The sequence below is a fragment of the Giraffa tippelskirchi genome, chromosome 12, assembly GCF_054371585.1.
Source record: "Giraffa tippelskirchi isolate mGirTip1 chromosome 12, T2T-mGirTip1v1.2.pri, whole genome shotgun sequence".
NCBI lineage: Eukaryota > Metazoa > Chordata > Mammalia > Artiodactyla > Giraffidae > Giraffa > Giraffa tippelskirchi.
Genome location: NC_137286.1, coordinates 130661305 through 130681061, shown reverse-complemented (window position 1 = coordinate 130681061; position 19757 = coordinate 130661305). Strand labels below are relative to the sequence as shown.

The window sequence follows — 19757 nt, the reverse complement described above, 5'->3', positions numbered from 1 at the left end:
GCCACTGTATATTTAATACAGTGTCTTAAATTCTTGTTGTAAACAGCACTCCCAGCTTCCTTTTCCCCACTTAAAATAGTTCTTCTCTCCATTTTTGTGGGGGGCATGCGCTTGCTTTGCCATGGTTGCAGATCCCAAATAATAATTTGTCGCTGATCCCCAGTAAACCCGTTTTTACTAGAGAAATAATTAGCAATGTCTGTTTGTTCAAGATCAACATGCTACATAGAGGGAATTTCAAATTAAAGCCTGGAAAGAAAATGAAACACTGGTGCTGTGATCAGCCCTGAGTTCCCACTAAACCATTTCTCATGAGTAAGGCAGTCAGTCTTCATATTTAGGTCACACTTGTCTGAAGTGCATGTGGCTATAGTTTCAATAGGAAATGTCATTGAGCAAAGGGAGACAGCACTCTTAAAAAGCAGTGTTACATTAAAGTTCCAGAAATTCCTTAGGATAGTGTATGCATGCTAAGTCGCTTCATTTGTGTCAGACTCTTTGTGACCCTAAGGACCATAGCCCACCAGGCTCCACTGTCCCTGGGATTCTCCAGGCAAGGATACTGGAGTGAGTTTTCATGCCCTCCTCTAGGTGATTTTCCCGACCCAGGGATTGAACCCACGTCTCTTAAAAGTCTTCTGCATTGTCAGGCAAGTTCTTTACTTGTACCATCGGAGAAGCCCCTCCTTGGGATAAGATGACACCTTTTATTCCCTTGAATAGAAAGAATTATTCCAATTCTGTTTGGAATTTCCAATTCTGACTGTTATTTCCGTTACCCTTCATCCAAGAATTTTCTTTGGCAGCTGGACCAAATTGTGTGGTTTGACCCTATCATCATGTTTTACAAAATAGTTTTCTTGATCTGAGTCTTTGCCTTTGTTCCTTTACTAGCCAAATCGTCTTAATCTTCAAGCCTTGCCTCATCTCATCATCTAATTGAAACCTTGCTTTACCACTCCATTACTAATTTTTTCTTCATGAAATATTGGAAACTATTTAATGGATTTTTAATTCATTTGGATGCATTGATATAGATCTGATGCTGACTAAATGTAGCGCATGAATGAGATCTGACCCAGTACATGTTTTTGTAAATAATGCTTTATTGGACCACAGCTGCACTTATTTTGTATACTTTTAAATCATTTATTGAGATGTGATTGATTTGTCAAAAATGTACATATTTAACATATTTGACTATGAGTTTGGGGATAAGTACACACCTGTGAAACAATCACCATCATCCAGACCCTAGACATATTCATCATCTCTGAAAGTTTCCTCCTACCCTCTTTATTATTATTATGTTTAACAGTGTGTGTGTGTGATAAAAATGCTTAAAATAAAATTTGCTCTCCAAAGCCACAACTAATTTTTGATATATTGATATAAAAAATTTTAATATATTGTAAATTTTGATATATTGTTTATGACTGATTTTGTGTTACAATAGCACAATCAAGTAAAATTAGTTCAATCACAAATATTTACAACTACCTGATACAAAACAGAGACCACATGATCCAAAAGGCTAAAAATATTTACTCAGTTCAGTTCAGTTCAGTTGCTCAGGCATGTCCAACTCTTTGCGACCCCATAGACTGCAGGACGCCAGGCCTCCCTGTCCATCACCAACTCCCGGAGTTAACTCAAAAACTCATGTCCATTGAGTCGGTCATGCCATCCAACCATCTCATCCTCTGTTGTTCCCTTCTCCTCCTACCTTCAGTATTTCCCAGAATCAGGGTCTTTTCAAATGAATCAGCTCTTCCCATCAGGTGGCCAAAGTATGGAGTTTCAGCTTCAACATCAGTCCTTCCAATGAATATTCAGGACTGATTTCCTTTAGGTGGGACTGGTTGGATCTCCTTGCAGTCCAAGGGACTCTCAAGAGTCTTCTCTAACAGCACAGTTCAAAAGCATCAATTCTTTGGCACTCAGTTTTCTTTATAGTCCAACTCTCACATCCATACATGACTACTGGAAAAACCATAGCTTTGACTAGATGGACCTTTGTTGGCAAAGTAATGTCTGCTTTTTAATATGCTGTCTAGGTTGGTCATAACTTTCCTTCCAAGGAGGAAGTGTCTTTTAATTTCATGGCTGCAGTCACCATCTGCAGTGATATTGTAGCCCCCCAAAATAAATAAAGTCTGTCACTGTTTCAACTGTTTCCACTGTTTCCCCATCTATTTGCCATGAAGTGATGGGACCAGATGCCATGATATCAGTTTTCTGAATGTTGAAGTTTAAGTCAACATTTTCACTCTTCTCTTTCACATTCATCAAGAGGCTGTTTAGTTCTTCTTCACTTTTGGCCATAAGGGTGGTGTCATCTGCATATCTGAGATGATGGATATTTCTCCCGGCAATCTTGATTCCAGCTTGTGCTTCCTCGTGCCCAGCATTTCTCATAATGTTCTCTGCATATAAGTTAAATAGGCAGGGAGGCAATATATGGCCTTGATGCACTCCTTTTCCTATTTGGAACCAGTCTGTTGTTCCATGTCCAGTTCTAAGTGTTGATTCCTGACCTGCATACAAATTTCTCAAGGGGTAGGTCAGGTGGCCTGGTATTCTCATCTCTTTCAGAACTTTCCACAGTTTATTGTGACACACATAGGTGTTTTTCTGGAACTCTCTTGCTTTTTTGATGATCCAGTTGATGTTTGCAATTTGATCTTCAGTTCCTCTACCTTTTCTAAATTCAGCTTAAACATCTGGAAGTTCACAGTTCACATATTGTTGAAGCCTGGTTTGGAGAATTTTGAGCACTACTTTACTAGAGTGTGAGATGAGTGCAGTTGTGCGGTAGTTTGAGCATTCTTTGACATCGCCTTTCTTTGGGAATGGAACGAAAACCAACCTTTTCCAGTCCTATGGCCACTGCTGAGTTTTCCAAATTTGCTGGCATATTGAGTGCAGTACTTTCACAGCATAAGCTTTTAGGATTTGAATTTAACTCATATGCCCATTATATCTACTATTCTGGGCAAGAATCCCTTAGAAGAAACGGAGTAGCCATCATAGTCAGCAAAAGAGTCCAAAATACAGTACTTGGATGCAGTCTCAAAAACGATAGAATGATCTCTGTTTGTTTCCAAGGCAAACCATTCAGTATCATGGTAATCCAAGTCTATGCCCCGACCAGTAATGCTGAAGAAGTTGAAGTTGAATGGTTCTATGAAGACCTACAAGACCTTCTAGAACTAACACCCCCCCCCCAAAAAAAAGTGTCCTTTTCATTATAGAGGACTGGAATGCAAAAGTAGGAAGTCAAGAAACACCTGGAGTAACAGGAAAATTTGGCCTTGGAGTACAGAATGAAGCAGGCAAAGGCTCATAGAGTTTTACCAAGAGAACGCACTGGTCATAGCAAACACCCTCTTCCAACAACACAAGAGAAGACTCTATACATGGACATCATCAGATGGTCAATACCAAAATCAGATTGATTACATCCTTTGCAGCCAAAGACAGAGAAGCTCTATACAGTCAACAAAAACAAGACTGGGAGCTGACTGTGGCTCACATCATGAATTCCTTATTGCCAAATTCAGACTTAAATTGAAGAAAGTAGGGAAAACCACGAGGCCATTCAGGTATGACCTAAATCAAATCCCTTACAATTATACAGTGGAAGTGACAAATAGATTTAAGGGACTAGATCTGATAGACCTATGGATGGAGGTTCGTGACATGGTACAAGAGACAGGGATAAAGACCATCCCAAAGAAAAAGAAATGCAAAAAAGAAAAATGGCTGTCTGAGGAGGCCTTACAAATAGCTGTGAAAAGAAGGGAAGTGAAAGGTAAAGGAGAAAAGGAAAGATATACCCATTTGAATGCAGAGTTCCAAAGAATAGCAAGGAGAGATAAGAAAGCCTTCCTCAGTGATCAGTGCAAAGAAATAGAGGAAAACAATGGGAAAGACTAGAGATCTCTTCAAGAAAATTAGAGATACTAAGGGAACATTTCATGCCAAGATGGGCTCAATAAAGGACAGAAATGGTATGAACCTAACAGAAGCAGAAGATATTAAGAAAAGGTGGCAAGAATACACAAAAGAACTGTACAAAAAAGATCTTCACCACCCAGGTAATTATGATGGTTTGATCACTCACCTAGAGCCAGAGATCTTGGAATGTGAAGTCAAGTAGTCTTTAGGAAGCATCACTACAGACAAAGCTAGTGGAGGTGATAGAATTCCAGTTGAGCTATTTCAAATCCTAAAAATATTTACTACCTGTCCCTTTAAAAAAAAATGTTAACCTTTATTATGAAGAACTATTCCTTGTCCCTGCTCTCCTCCACCATATACACAGATCCAATAGGTAGATATTGGGTGAAAGTGCTTTATGGTTCTCTGAATTCCCCTATAGCTCACAGAGAACTTAGTACTGAACCAAAATAATGTTGAAAGCAATGCATTTTGTACAAGTGGAAATTTACCTGAAAGATATTATTTTATTTGCTGTGATTAAAACATACATAATACTGTAGCTTTTAAAATAGATTTTCAGGATTAGACTTTGTACTAATGTGACTTCATTTTGGTTTTATAATATAGTGTAGACTTAAAGAAAAATAAATATAGAAATAGCATAATTTTGTGTTGTGAGAATTTTCTTGAGTATAGAAAGCTAAGTTTATTCAGCAATGAAATTGATATCAGTCTTTGTCTCTTTAAATATGATATGCTGTGCTGTGCTTAGTGACTTAGTCATGTCCAACTCTTCGCCCCCATGGACTGCAGCCTTCCAGGCTCCTCTGTCCATGGGGATTCTTCAGGCAAGAATACTGGAGTGGGTTGTCAGGCCCTCATCAAGGGGATCTTCCCAACTCAGGAATTGAACCCAGGCCTCCCACATTGCAGGCAGATACTTTACTGTCTGAACCACCAGGGAAGCCCATGAATATAGATCCATGCAAACTTCCCCTTGGACTTTTCAATTCTTTCACATGGTGACAGTCTAATTTAAATTATGATCAGAAAAAAAATATTTACTAAATTGTACAGAAACAATTATTGTAATAACATATAAAATGTTTCTCATTTTAATAGGGAATTATTTTCTTACCATAGAAAAATCCCTCCTGAATGCCCTTTATTTTTTAGTTCAAAAGTTTTAATTCAAATAAGTAGTTCTAGAGAAGAAAGTGCCACACAAATGTGGGTAAAAACACTTTTGTGATTGTTTAGGCTTCCGTTTGTGTGAGACTGGTTTTAAATATGTATTCAACAGGATTTTGGTAAATTTTACTTTCAGAGATCATAAAATGTTTTTTAAATATATAACTTATTTTTTTTTCATTTGTAACTTTAATCTCTGATCTTTAATACACTGTTAGTTTAATACACTGTTTAGTTTCCTCACATAATTTTACCTAATTGGAAAACAGTTTTCATTTCTCTTAGACAACCCAGATCCTCTACTTTTCATCACTGTCTTACTTTGGTCTCATCTTTATGAAGTGAGCTAGAAGTCTGAGTCTTAGATCTGAAAAACACTATCATATTGTCAAGGAGAATGTATATTGCTCATCTCAATCAACAAATGTATCATGTGCCGCTTTGGAAAGCTAGTGAAAGTTACTGAAAAATATGTGACCTCAACATCATGAACCACATTTCTTATGAAGCATCTGTATAACTGTTATAGGGTCAGTGGACTGAATTTAAGCTTTTGAATTTTAATTATACTGTTATATGTGTCCCTAGTTATTTCAGTCACTCAGTCATGTCCAACTCTTTGTGACCTAATGGACTGCAGCATGTGGGGCTTCTCTGTCCATCACCATCTCCTGGAGCTTGCTCAAACTCATGTCTATCGAGTCATGATGCCATCCAACCATCTCATCCTCTGTTGTCCCCTTCTCCTCCTGCTTTCAATCTTTCCCAGCATCGGGGTCTTTTCCAAAGGGTCAGTTCTTAGCATCAGATGGCCAAAGTCTTGGACCTTCAGCGTCAGCATCAGTCCTTTCAATGAATATTCAGGACTGATTTCCTTTAGGATTGACTGGTTTGCTCTTCTTGCAGTACAAGGGACTCTCAAGAGTCTTCTATGACATCACAGTTCAAAAGCATCACAGTTCTTCAGTGCTCAGCTTTCTTTATGGTCCAACTCTCACATCTGTACCTGACTCCTGGAAAAGCTATAGCTTTGATTAGAGGGACCTTTGTTGGCAAAGTAATGTTTCTGCTTTTTTTTTTTTTTTTATAAATTTATTTATTTTAGTTGGGGGCTAATTACTTTACAATATTGTAATAGTTTTTGCCATACATTGACAAGAATCAGCCATGGGTTTACATGTGTTCCCCTTCCCGGACCCCCCACCCACCTCCCTCCCCCTCTCATCCTTCTGGATCATCCCATTGCCCCGGCCCTGAGCCCTTGTCACATGCATCGAACATGGAATGGTGCTCTGTTTCACATATGACAATACACATGTCTCAATGCCATTCTCCCAGAACGTCCCACCCTCACCTTCTCCCTCAGAGTCCATAAAATTGTTCCATGCATCTGTGTCTCTTATTCTGTCTCGCATATAGGGTTATCGTTACCATCTTTCAGATTCCATATATATGCATTAGTATACTGTATTGTTGTTTTTCTTTCTGGCTTACTTCACTCTGTATAATGGGCTCCAGTTTCATCCATCTCAGTAGAACCGGTTCAAATGTATTTTTTTTAATGGCTGAGTAATATTCCATTGTGTATATGTACCACAGCTTCCTTATCCATTCATCTGCTGATGGACATCTAGGTTGCTTCCATGTCCTGGCTATTGTAAACAGTGCTGCGATGAACATTGGGGTACACGCGTCTCTTTCAATTCTGGTTTCCTCGGTGTATATGCCCAGCAGTGGGATTGCTGGGTCATATGGCAGTTCTATTCCCAGTTTTTTAAGGAATCTCCACACTCTTCTCCATAGTGGCTGTACTAGTTTGCATTCCCACCAACAGTGTAAGAGGGTTCCCTTTTCTCCACACCCTCTCCAGCATTTATTGCTTGTAGACTTTTGGATAGCAGCCATTCTGACTGGTGTGAAATGATACCTCATTGTGGTTTTGATTTGCATTTCTCTAATAATGAGTGATGTTGAGCATCTTTTCATGTGTTTGTTAGCCATCTGTATGTCTTCTTTGGAGAAATGTCTGTTTTTTTATATGCTTTCTAGGTTTTTCATAGCTTTTCTTCCAGGGAGCAAACATTTTTTAATTTCATGGCTGCTGTCACCATCTGCAATGAATTTGGAATCCAAAACAATAAAGTCTGTCACTGTTTCCATTGTTTCCCCATCTATTTACCATTAAGTGAGTAATTAATTAACTACCAATCAATCCCAGCTCTTTGTTCACTGTGGTCTTGAATATTCAGTTCTAAGGAATCAGGTAAGAATATTGCTTAAGCTCCTTGAAAATCAGTCATAGTTCCACATTTTCCAACACATTTCCAAAATCTTGTCAGACCTTGAATTTCATTCTTGAGGTGTAGAAGGCAATGGCACGCTACTCCAGTACTCTTGCCTGGAAAATCCCATGGATGGAGGAGCCTGCTAGGCTGCAGTCCATGGGGTCGCTGAGTCAGACACGACTGAGCCACTTCACTTTCACTTTTCACTTTCATGCATTGGAGAAGGAAGTGGCAACCCACTCCAGTGTTGCCTGGAGAATTCCAGGGATGGTGGAACCTGGTGGGCTGCCATCTATGGAGTCGCACAGAGTTGGACACGACTGAAGCAACTTAGCAGCAGCAAGATATTTTTGCTAGTCTCATGTATTTCCTGTTGATGTGGTTAATTTTTATATCCTATACCGTTAATTCTTTCAATAAATAGTGTTGTCATTGTGCTTGATACTAGAGGTCTAGCAATGAAAAAAGACAAAAAAATCTCTCCAGTTATGCACATTATATGGTGTTTGTTGTGATGAAAATATACCTAAAGGTGTGTGATTTTAGTATAGCGGGGCCCAGTGCAATAGAAAATTCCTCTGACTCTCAAGGAGTTCTTAAGTTGATTATCATAGACATTCTTGATGATAACTACCAAACTACATTTACTACCTTTTATTTCTGTTGTTGTTCTTTTATTGTATGCAACTGTATTTCTCAGCCACCTGCTCTGTGTGATCTCTGTATGTCATCTATATAGCAGCTTATCATATCCTCATTATGATAATTGTTCTTCTTGTCTAGTTGCTAAGTCATGTCTGACTCTTTTGGGACCCATGGACTGTAGCCCACCAGGCTCCTCTGTTCATAGGATTTACCAGGCAAGAACAGTAGAGTGGGTTGCCATTTCTTTCTCCAAGGAATCTTCCCAGCCCAGGAATCAGACCAACGTTTCCTGCATTGGCAGGAGTGTTCTTTACTACTGAGCAACCTGAGAAGCCTTCATTATGATAATAGCCTGGCCTAAACTAAAATACCTAAAACACTGGATTCATATAGTAGATATTGTCTATGTAATTAAAATGAACTTACATGATATTTTTCCAATAATGCCTTATTTATTATGATCTTCTAGTAGTATTTGAAATTTTGATCTTTCTTTAAGCATCCATCAAATCCTCATGTTTAAGCATTCAGGAAGAACATATACTAGTTGACTGTATTTTTTTAAATTTTTTTGTGGGCTTTCCAGTGCTTTCACCGTGGCCTGCATGAAATTTGTGCTATGTTTATTGATTTATTTGATTTAATTTGAACAATATTAAGAAATTAGATTTCACAATTTTTAGCATATATGGCTCTTTAAATTTAATGAAACTAAAGTTTTATAACAGTTTATATTAAAAGCTTCAGTCAAATTATGATATAAATTTATAACCATTAGATATTGATCAGACTGTTCTAGTAACATTTAAGCCATTATGATGGCTTAAATATTTATATAAATGGCTCCAATATTTATATAAATAAAGCAATAATATAAATAATGTGAAATTTGGTTAAAATGAGGGGATAAAATCCTGGAGCTACTTATTTAATTAACACTTTTCATGATTCTTCTATGACAATGACTAGTTTAAAAAAATATACCCAGCACTTTACCTTTATAAATTGTGATAAGGATGACAATCCCATTTTAGCACCAAAACAAAATTTAAAATTCTATGTAGTGAGCATTAAAATGAGCCTTAGCATATTATGTTTTATTTTATTTTTATTTTAATATCTACCTTACTATTAATAAATACATTATTGTCTCCAGTGACTAACATTATCTCTTAAACTGCAGTGGGTTGTTCTTTTTTAACAACTTGATTCATTATCAGCTGAAGCTTTATAGGTCAGCCAAATGTCTTCCAAGATATAAAAAATCCTTGAAGAAAATAAAGTTAGATAAAAAGACAAGCCCTTCTGTTAAAAAAAGAAAGCATGCTTTTATTAATAGCTAATGGCTTCAATAATGGAAAAAGTGTTTGAGAAACTCTTCTCATTTGAAATCATTTTGAGTTAAGTTTTTATGTATTTTACTTTTTTTGATACTTGTTCTATTCTGGGAAAGTTATAAAGCACTTAATGTTTCTTCAATAGAGGTCATCATCACGGAGAACCTCAGGAGGTAAGAAAAGCAATTCATACATTTGCTACACAAACAGACTCTTCAGAGACCTCCTGTAAGCATAGCCCAGTTAAAATACATTTAATTTAATCCTCAGGTGTTTTTAGCAGAAAATAATTTCATCTCTATACCAGAGCCATGTCTGCAATTTTAAAATAAATTTACAAGGATAATCTTAAACATTATTGTGCATGGCCTTGTGTGTGTTTAATTTCAGAATCTTCCTAAGCAGAGTAAACATTATTGCAAATATGTTTTAATACAATTGAATTCTGGATATATTAAGGTAAATAGGTAATTTCACAGCTGTACATTTGGAAATACTTAAGTGTAAATACTTTTAATTTGCAATCACTAATATTACTGTCATCACTGTGATTATTTTAAAAACTCTCTCTCTATATATATATATATATATATTTATTTGTTTAAGACTATCTTCCAAGCTCTGCTTAAACACATTATATGATTGTATACAATCTATATTTTTATTATTCTACATCTCCTTTTGTGAGCTGTCTAGGAATTTGTCTATATCCATAATGGTACAATGGTAAAGAATCTTCCTGCCAATGCAGGAGAGACAAGAGATTTGGATTCAGTCCCTGGATCAGGAAGATGCCCTGGAGTGGAAAATGGCAACCCACTCCAGTATTCTTGCCTGGGAAATCCCATGGACAGAGGAGTCTGGTGAGCTACAGTCCATGGGGTCGCAAAGAGTCGGACATGACTGAGGACAGCACAGCATTTCAGTGTAATGTTCAGAAATTTCACATTGATATGCTGTGGTGAAAGGCAATTTTGGTCTATTGTGTATGACGGTAATAATACCCTGATGCTTACGTTCTTTAGTTTGGGGGCTTTTTTGAATTATTTATTTAATAATTTTCTTACCTCCTCCTCTCTGCCATTTTCTGTTATTTTCAGTGTAGTCTTCATGAGTTGGCTATTTTAGTGTTCTGATTAAAGAGTTCAAGATATGATATTTTTCAGAATTTTAGGATTTGAGTGAGGAAAGAGGGCTAAAATGTTTTGACATTCATTATACAAAATTACAACTTAATTCTCCCTCTCTAGAAAATGCCCTCTACTTTGCCTTGACCTCACCTTATGTTCCCTAATTCACCTTCCCTAAAGAATTAATATCTAATCTTCTACTTGACTGAGATAAGATTATTATCCAGTTACGAGGAATTGGAGTGGTAAGTGGAAGCATGACTACTTCCTTAACAGAATTTCAAAAAATAATTTTATTTTCTGTTTTACATTCAGCAATCTAGCCACAATTTCTGATATTGGTATTCTGCAGTGAATCAGCGTTTTTCTTGATTTCTGAGCTCAATTAATATTTATCTACATTCTCTCCAGTTTTCTCCAAAGTAACTCTTCTCCTAATTCAGTTCAGTTCAGTTCAGTCGCTCAGTCGTGTCCGACTCTTTGCAACCCCATGAATTGCAGCACACCAGGCCTCCCTGTCCATCATCAACTCCCAGAGTTTACCCTATGTCATGTCCCTTGAGTCAGTGATGCCATCCAACCATCTCATCCTTTGTTGTCCCCTTGTCCTCCTGCCCCCAATCCTTCCCAGCATTAGGGTCTTTCCCAATGAGTCAACTCTTCGCATGAGGTGGCCAAAGTATTGGAGTTTCAGCTTCAACATCATTCCTTCCAATGAACACCCAGGAATGATCTCTTTTAGGATGGACTGGTTGGATCTCCTTGCAGTCCAAGTGACTCTCAAGAGTCTTCTCCAACACCACAGTTCAAAAGCATCAATTCTTCAGCGCTCAGCTTTCTTCACAGTCCAACTCTCACATCCATACATGACTACTGGAAAAACCATAGCCTTGACTAAACAGACCTTTGTTGGCAAGGTAATGTCTCTGCTTTTCAATATGCTGTCTAGGTGGGTCATAACTTTCCTTCCAAGGAGTAAGCATCTTTTAATTTCATAGCTGCAGTCACCATCTGCAGTGATTTTGGAGCCCAAAAATATAAAGTCTGACACTGTTTCCACTGTTTCCCCATCTATTTGCCCTGAAGTGATGGGACCAGATACCATGATCTTAGTTTTCTGAATGTTGAACTTTAAGCCAACATTTTCACTCTCCTCTTTCACTTTCATTGAGAGGCTCTTTAGTTCTTCTTCACTTTCTGCCATAAGGGTGGTGTCATCTGCATATCTGAGGTTATTGATATTTCTCCCGGCAATCTTGATTCCAGCTTATGCTTCCTCCAGCCCATCGTTTCTCATGATGTACTCTGCATATAAATTAAATAAGCAGGTTGACAATATACAGCCTTGATGTACTCCTTTTCTTATTTGGAACCAGTCTGTTGTTCCATGTCCAGTTCTTACTGTTGCTTCCTTGTCTAGTTCTACACATTGACATAAATAGAACTCTCTTCTTTTTCACCTAAAATCTCTCTCTCACTTCAAATTCCATGAATGGGCCATACTTTCAAACTTATTTTTATCATGATTCTTCCTGATAAAGATAGAATTAATCAGTCATTCTACTTGACTATAACCACTTTCAACCTATTTCACTCATAATTATAATATATTTTAATTTATATCAATGCCCTATTAGAATGTGAATTTCTTGCCTGTTGAGAATGTTAAGAAAACTAAACATAGAAGAAAGCACAGTTACCATAGTGATAAGGATTGCTTGTAACTCCCCATTAGAGTGTGAGTCTTTGAGAGCAGATGTTTTATCTGGGTAAATTGTATTTGACTCTCTAATATGATGGTTCTCACATAATATTGGATGAATTATTTAGAAGGAAGTAAATGGATAAGAAGAAAAATAAAATATCAAGGGAAAAGGTAGATTAAAGAAAGGAAGGAAGGAGGTTTTATGTTCGTTTTCTGGTGACCTGTTAATGTCAGTAAATTTGTCATTGTTTCAGGTGTTCTTGAATTGTTTAATGTTTATTAGATTTTGCTAGTAAACTGAGACTTGAAACTATGGATGTTACTTTTATATTTCTTCTTATACCCCATATTATTCATAATAACAGTGGACCCAAATATTAAATTTAATAAATAATTTTCATATTCAATATCAGTATACTGCTTAATTAATTTCATGTAATATTAAACTTGATATTTTCCCACTGAAACTCTTTATCTCAGCAGTCTCCCTACAGCCTGTTTTTATATTCTGTTACACTTTTATATGCAACTTATCATTATTAACTGGTTCATTGAGACAAAATTAAACCAGATTTAAAAAACAAAAATCTTTCATATAGAATTTATCAGTATTGGTAGTTGTTTTGACAGATGACCAAAATCAGTTTTTCAGTTTTTAAAATTGATTAGTGTAAGTATTGTGTTTAATTTTATGTATTTGTTAACAAAAGTGTTAGGTCATGTTTGTTATTTTGTTTTTTTCACAAATGCATGCTTCACTTAAGATCTTTATATTAAAGAATATACCATCTCCTGTGGACCACATCAGCTGATCTATATGGTAGTTCATGTACTTTATTTTAGTCTCACAATTACGAATAGAACCCTGACTCCAAAAGAAAAATAATCTTATGGCCTCATCAGATTTATTAAAGAGTTTGCCACTGTATATGTAAATCTGTTTTATATATTTTCCTCCTATCACCTTATCTTCAGTAAAAAAGGGATAATTTTGCTGATCTCACTATTTTCAGGATACAGCCTGTATAGTTGGTGACTAACATATTCTGCTTTTCTGTTATTTTTTATAGCTGCTACATTTTATTTTCCAGATTTTCTTTTTCATTTTTTTATTTTCTGTATTTGAAAGCTGGAGGGGAGAGAGAAGGACTCCTAAATTATTTTAGCATATTTGATTCAGTTTTATACCAAAATTTATTTTTGTGTTTTGAGTTAAATTGTTTCTACCCATAATTTATATGATGAAGCCCTAGCCCCTAGTACCTTAGAATGTCAGAACGTATTTGGAGATGAGGCCTTTAAATTAAATTAAGATCATTAGAGTTGTCCCTCATACAATGTCTAGGACCCTTAAAAGAAGAGGAAATTTGAACAAAGAAGAGACACCAGGGATGCATGAGCAAAACGAAAAGACCGTTTGAGAGAAAGGCAGCCATCTGCAAGCCAAGGAGAGAGACCACAGGAGAAATCAAACCTACAATACTTTGATCTTGGACTTCTAGCTTCCAAACCTGTAAGAAAATATAAATATAAATTTTGAATATAAATTTCTGATGTTTAAGCTGCATAGTCTATAATAATTTGTTATGGCAGCTCTAGCAAGCTAATATAGTTTATTATGTCTGCTACGTGTTTCCTAAGTCACTTCAGGCGTGTCTGACTCTCTTTTACCCCGTAGACTGTATCCTGCCAGGCTCTTCTTTTTATGGGATTCTCCAATACTGGAGTGGGTTGCTGTGCCCTCCTCCAGGGGATCTTCCCAACCCAGGATCAACCCTGAATCTCTTACATCTAACTTGCATTGGCAGGTGAGTTCTTTACTACTAGTGCCTACTTATTTACTACTAGGTACTACTACTACCTGGGATGCCCCCATATCTGCTACAGTCCCACAATATATGCTTTTTGAGTTGGTGGCAGAGTTGGTCATCCATTATTGGTTACACATTAATATGGGTCTATTAGTACTTTCAGTGCATACCAAGATTATCTATTTTTATGACTTCAACACACATTCTGTCCTGTGTCTGAAATACTGTTTGCCTTAAGCTTGAATTGACTAACACTTATTCACACATAATATCTGTTTAAATATCAGACTTGTCTTTCCTTACTCTCTAGTCTAAATTTGGTGCTTCTCCTAGTATCTTTAAGAACAAAATTTTCTTCTCATTTGTGTAGAGCATGTTAATGTCTATTACATTTCCTTTTGGCCTCACTCAGTGCTCTTGTAGTATTTCTAATAGTATTTTTCATTGGATATATCAATGAATACATGAATTTTCTATCATGACATTTTATTCCCACAAGTTAAATATGTGCATATTAAATCTGTAAGAAGACTAGATCTCTTAATGGATCTCAAATATTTTACTAGTCAAAGACTGTACTAAAAGTCAAGGTACATAATATACCATAATTTTAGTCTAGTTTGTATTCAGTAGAAAGTTTGAAGTGAAGGGTAATGAAGTGAAAGTCACTCAGTCGTGTCCGACTCTTTGCGACCCCATGGACTATACAGTCCATGGAATTCTCCAGGCCAGAATACTGGAGTGGGTAGCCTTTCCCTTCTCCAGAGGATTTTCCCAACCCAGGGATCAAACCCAGGTCTCCTGCATTGCAGGCGGATTCTTTACCAGCTGAGCCACAAGGGAAGCCCAAAAAAACCGGAGTGGGTAGCCTATCCCTTCTCCAGGGGATCTTCCCAACCCACAAATTGAATTGGGGTCTCCTGCATTGCAGGTGGATTCTTTACCAGCTGAGCTATGAGGAAAGTTTATTGTTAACCAATTAAATTAATGATTTTATTCGTATAAAGAGGTGAAAAAATTAAGAACACATTTCTGAGGTCATTAAGAAACATCAAATAATGCCATTTTCAGCAACATGGATGGACCTAGAGATTGTTATAGTGAGTGAAGTAAGAGACAAGAAGACAGATATCATATGATATCACATATATGTGGAATCTATAAAAAAAGGGTACAAATGAACTTACGTAAAAAAAGAAATAGAGTCACAAATATAGAAAACAAACTTATGGTTACCAGGGAGTAATTGGGAGAGAGGGATAAACTGAAAGATTGGGATTAATATATACATAATACTATATTGAAATAACTGACTAATAAGACCTACTGTATAACACAGAAAACTCTACTCAGTACTCTGTAATGGCCTTTATGAGAAAAAGAGTCTAAAAAAGAGTGAATATATGTATATGTATAACTGATTCACTTAGCTGTACACCTGAAACTGAACATAACATTGTAAATCAACTATATGTCAATAATTTTTTAAAGGGTGTTGATACAGTGGTTAAGACTCCATGGTTCCACTGCAAGGGGCATGGGTTTGAACCCTTGTCTGGGAACTAAGATCCCACATGCTGTACAGTGTAACAAAATAAATAAATAATAATTAAAAAAATAAATTTAGTTATTTGCACCAAGATATCGATAGTCACACTTTAATAATATTTAGATGTTTTATTTTTATAATTTGTAAATCTGATAATTTTTAGTAATGACTTAATTGTATCCCATATAAAGTTTATGGTAGTTCAAGTGAAACAGCTACTAGAATAGTCATTAAAACCTGTTGTAGTCACCATTATCTGCCTATAGTGTGAATCTTCATTCATGTTCACTGCTGTTCTAGTCTGTGTGCCTGTTCCTGTGAATAAATACCATGTTAAATTGTTCATACGATTGACTGCTGCTGACTTAAAGTCACAAACTTGATCAGAGAACTGACCATTAAAAAAAGAACATTGCTTTTGGGAAAGGCCGACCCACGTTGCCGAGAAGGATGAGAAAACTAAGATGAATGCTGACTAATGCTTTCATACATGAACTATTTTATGTATTTAAAAATCAATAAACAGATACTTCACACATCTCTATCAAAAAGGGTTGAAAGAACAGTTGGCTCATTAAATTTTAATTGACTGAGATTTTATGTTTCTCTTTTTCTCCAAGTAATACATTTATTTTCAAAGCTGTAAGTTGATTTCCTGCTTAGATTTCAGATTCAATGAAATCTAATTTTCTCTTTAGCTATGTTCTTGTAAATAACTGCTATTTAAAGTAGATCATATAATGCCACGTTGACACCAGCTAAGGATTAGGTTGTCATCTTTCTGAGGAAAGAAATATATTTAATGTTTGAAAGTTTCTCCCAAGGAAGTGGTATGTACTCTGAAATGTTAATTAGATGATGTTAAATTATTCATATGTCTTGCCAGTTTTATGGTATGGATGTATACTAAATGACTACTCACATATGCATTCATATTTAATATATACATGTGTTAGATATATTCATGTGGTTCTAGTCATCTCATTGTCTAGAGAAATAAAGCACAGCTCAGACTCTTAATCTTATACTTTTGCCTCAGAAAAAATATCAAGAGTTTTATCAAACTAGTAAGAGTTATCAAAATACTATGTAAATTTTACAAAACCTAGATTTACCTCCGTTAGTGTGCATTGTAAGATTTTTTAAAAGACAACTGATTTTCCTTATTCCACAGTCCTCTTTTTGTTCCCCTTTCCAATTGTTTGTTTCTTTTTATGTTAATAACCTATTCTTTGCTGATCAAAGAGTTAATCCCAGATCTTAGACTTCTATCATTTGTTTTCAATTGTACTTCTGCTTGCCTTAAATTCTCATCCCTTTAGAAATGCATATGGAAATTATATGAAGATATAAAATTAGTAAAATCACAATGACTAGTTATTCCATTAAACTTTAACCCAGCTATCTATCCATAACATTATTTACTTTGTTAATTAGTCACCATTTATTTTTGAGCACCTTTTGCATACATGTTGCAGTCAGGTGCTGGATTTAAACCAGAAATAAAAGAGCCAGAAATTCCTATGCCTTGAAGAGTATAACCTTAAAATTTTGTCTGTGGATCATAAACTTCCAATTTCTGATACATAAAAGGATTTTCCAAAGTTACTGTTATTCCAAAGTTTTATTTAATTTTCTAACCCATTATGAAGTTACTCTTTAATTTTAACCTGAATTACTCTTCATTTCAACTACTTAATTTCTCTATTGTCATGTCTCACTATGAGAAAAAACAATGTAAATTATAGATCTACAGAAAGTATATTACCAATTAGTGTTCTTAAAACACAATTTATCAAATGGATAATAGTGGGCTAAAACATCCAAAATAATTTAATACCATTTTTCCACTAGCATTTGTCACTTTTTCTTTTTTACTTAAAATGATGAAAATGAATAAAACTTCATTTTCTAAAAAAGAGAGTGGTTATTTACTCTCAGTGATTATTTTTGTAATAAATTCAATTAGCGTATTTTGTTGTGACTCGATAGTAGTTTGAAAAGTTGACTGCTTTTCTAGAATTCTATGGAAGACCAAGAATAAGAATTCCAATACCTAAGGATACATAGGAAACACAATGATGAAAATATTGGTGGGTTAATTTGAAATGAAAACATGGTTTCTAATTAATGATAAACAAGAATTTCAAGATAAATTTAATGGTGACCACTATGAATTTTTATTCAGATTTCACTGTAGCATCTATTTAGGATAATTGTCCTCATTGAATCTCTGTTGTACATGAAAGGGTGGAATCCAGGTGTATCAAAGACCTAACAATGAAAATCGAAAACAACACATGAAGGGTAATTAGAAGTAAATATGGCAGAATGCCATGTAACATGAAAACAATTTCATTCAGTTTTTAAATTCCAACTATTTAATATTAAACTAAAAACAGAGATAAAGTGTTAGTCCAACACTACGTGATCCCATGGACAGGCTCCTCTGTCCGTGGAATTCTCCAAGCAAGAATACTGGAGTGAGTAGCCATTCCCTTCTCCATAGGATCGTCTGGAACTCGAGATTGAACCCATGTCTCCTGTACTGCAGGCGGACTCTTGAGGTGGACCCTTTCCATCTAAGCCACCAGGGAAGCCCTCAGAAACGTAAATGGGAATCTTGTAAATATTTGTGTCATTTAGTACAGAGGTGTGTTACAATTCTTAAAATTTATGATTGGAGTCTGATCTCCTTTCCATAAGCACAAGTTCATAGTTACACTTTGGAAACGTAAATATATTTTCCCTTAATGACACAAAAATATACACAAAGTGCATGATCAATGGACATTTGTTTTGATATTCCTTCTCTGCAATGTGGTTTTCAGAAACAGTAAAATATATAGATCATGGAACCTGCTGAGAAGCTTGTGTTGTGCTGAATACACAGCAGTATATTTAGTGCACTACTGCTTCAGTGTCATTAATGGTGCTCCAGAGTATGGAAGATTTAGAGTGTCTTCTTAAGTCCTTAACTTACTACCAGGCAGTGCCATGGTCCACAGGGAGATAAAAATCCCCTTGGTGTGATACTTCAAAGGTCACCAAGAACCCTCATGTTTTAAGAAATCCATTACAAAGTTCCAGATACTTAAGATGAAAATGATAAGAAAGAAAATCAAGGAGAGTAAATGAAATTGTTGGATGCTTTTGGCTAACCTTATATAATGTACACAATACATCTGAATACTATCAGGTAAGGAGAAGTGATAAATGATGAATGGAAAATGAGAGAAAACTAAGAATAATGTCCATGGGTAAAATGCATGCTATTAAGATCAAATAACTGTGCTGATTAAGATGTGGTAATGATTTGATCGTAGCATTTTAAAGACAAAGGCAAAAAATCTACATGGATAGTTCCATGATTCACCATGGAATCATGATTTTCTATTGCTGAAATCATAGAAATCATGGTTTCTATTTTCTATTATAGAAAATTGTTCATAATTTTCTTTTGCTGCTTTAACAAATTACCACAAATTATTGGTTTAAAATAACATGAATCTATTATCTTATCATCATGGAAGCTAGGCTTCAACAGTATGTTAACCAAGAAATTCCACATATTCAAGCTGGATTTAGAAAAGACAGAGGAACAAGAGATCAAATTGCCAACATCCCTTGGATCATAGAAAAAGCAAGAGAATTTCAGAAAAAAAAACATCTACTTCTGCTACATTGACTATGCTAAAGCCTTTCACTGTGTGGATCACAACAAACTGGAAAATTCTTAAAGAGATGGGAATACCAGTCCACCTTACCTGCCTCCTGAGAAACCTTTATGCAGATCAAGAAGCAACAGTTAGAACCGGACATGGAACAACAGGCTGGTTCCAAATTGGGAAAGGAGTACATCAAGACTGTATATATTGTCACTCTGTTTATTTAACTTACTTGCAGAGTACTTCATGAGAAATGGTGCACTGGATGCAGCACAAGCCAGAATCAAGATTGCTGGGAGAAATGTCAATAACCTCAGATATGCAGGTGATACCACCCTTATGGCAGAAAGCAAAGAGGAACTAAAGAGCTTCTTGAAGGTGAAAGAGGAGACTAAAAGAATCTGGCTTAAAATTTAACATTCAATAAACAAAGATCATTGCATCTGACCCTATCATTTCTGGGCAAATAGATGGGGAAACAATGGAAACAG

At 35.8% G+C, this 19757-nt stretch overlaps 1 long non-coding RNA gene across 5 annotated transcripts in view; it reads left to right on the top strand.

Moving 5' to 3' along the window:
- LOC145530204 (uncharacterized) overlaps positions 1-19757 on the top strand; it is a 358605-nt gene that overhangs the window by 86040 nt on the left and 252808 nt on the right. For 2 of the 5 annotated variants that reach the window (XR_014071546.1, XR_014071547.1), the window contains exons 1-3: positions 12232-12302; positions 13584-13751; positions 13917-14046. The exons of 1 other annotated variant lie outside the window; for it this stretch is intronic. This is a non-coding gene — a long non-coding RNA (uncharacterized LOC145530204). Of the gene's footprint in view, positions 1-12231; positions 12303-13583; positions 13752-13916; positions 14047-19757 lie in introns of those variants that run through there. 2 more of the 5 variants (XR_014071548.1, XR_014071550.1) reach the window with 2 other exon arrangements.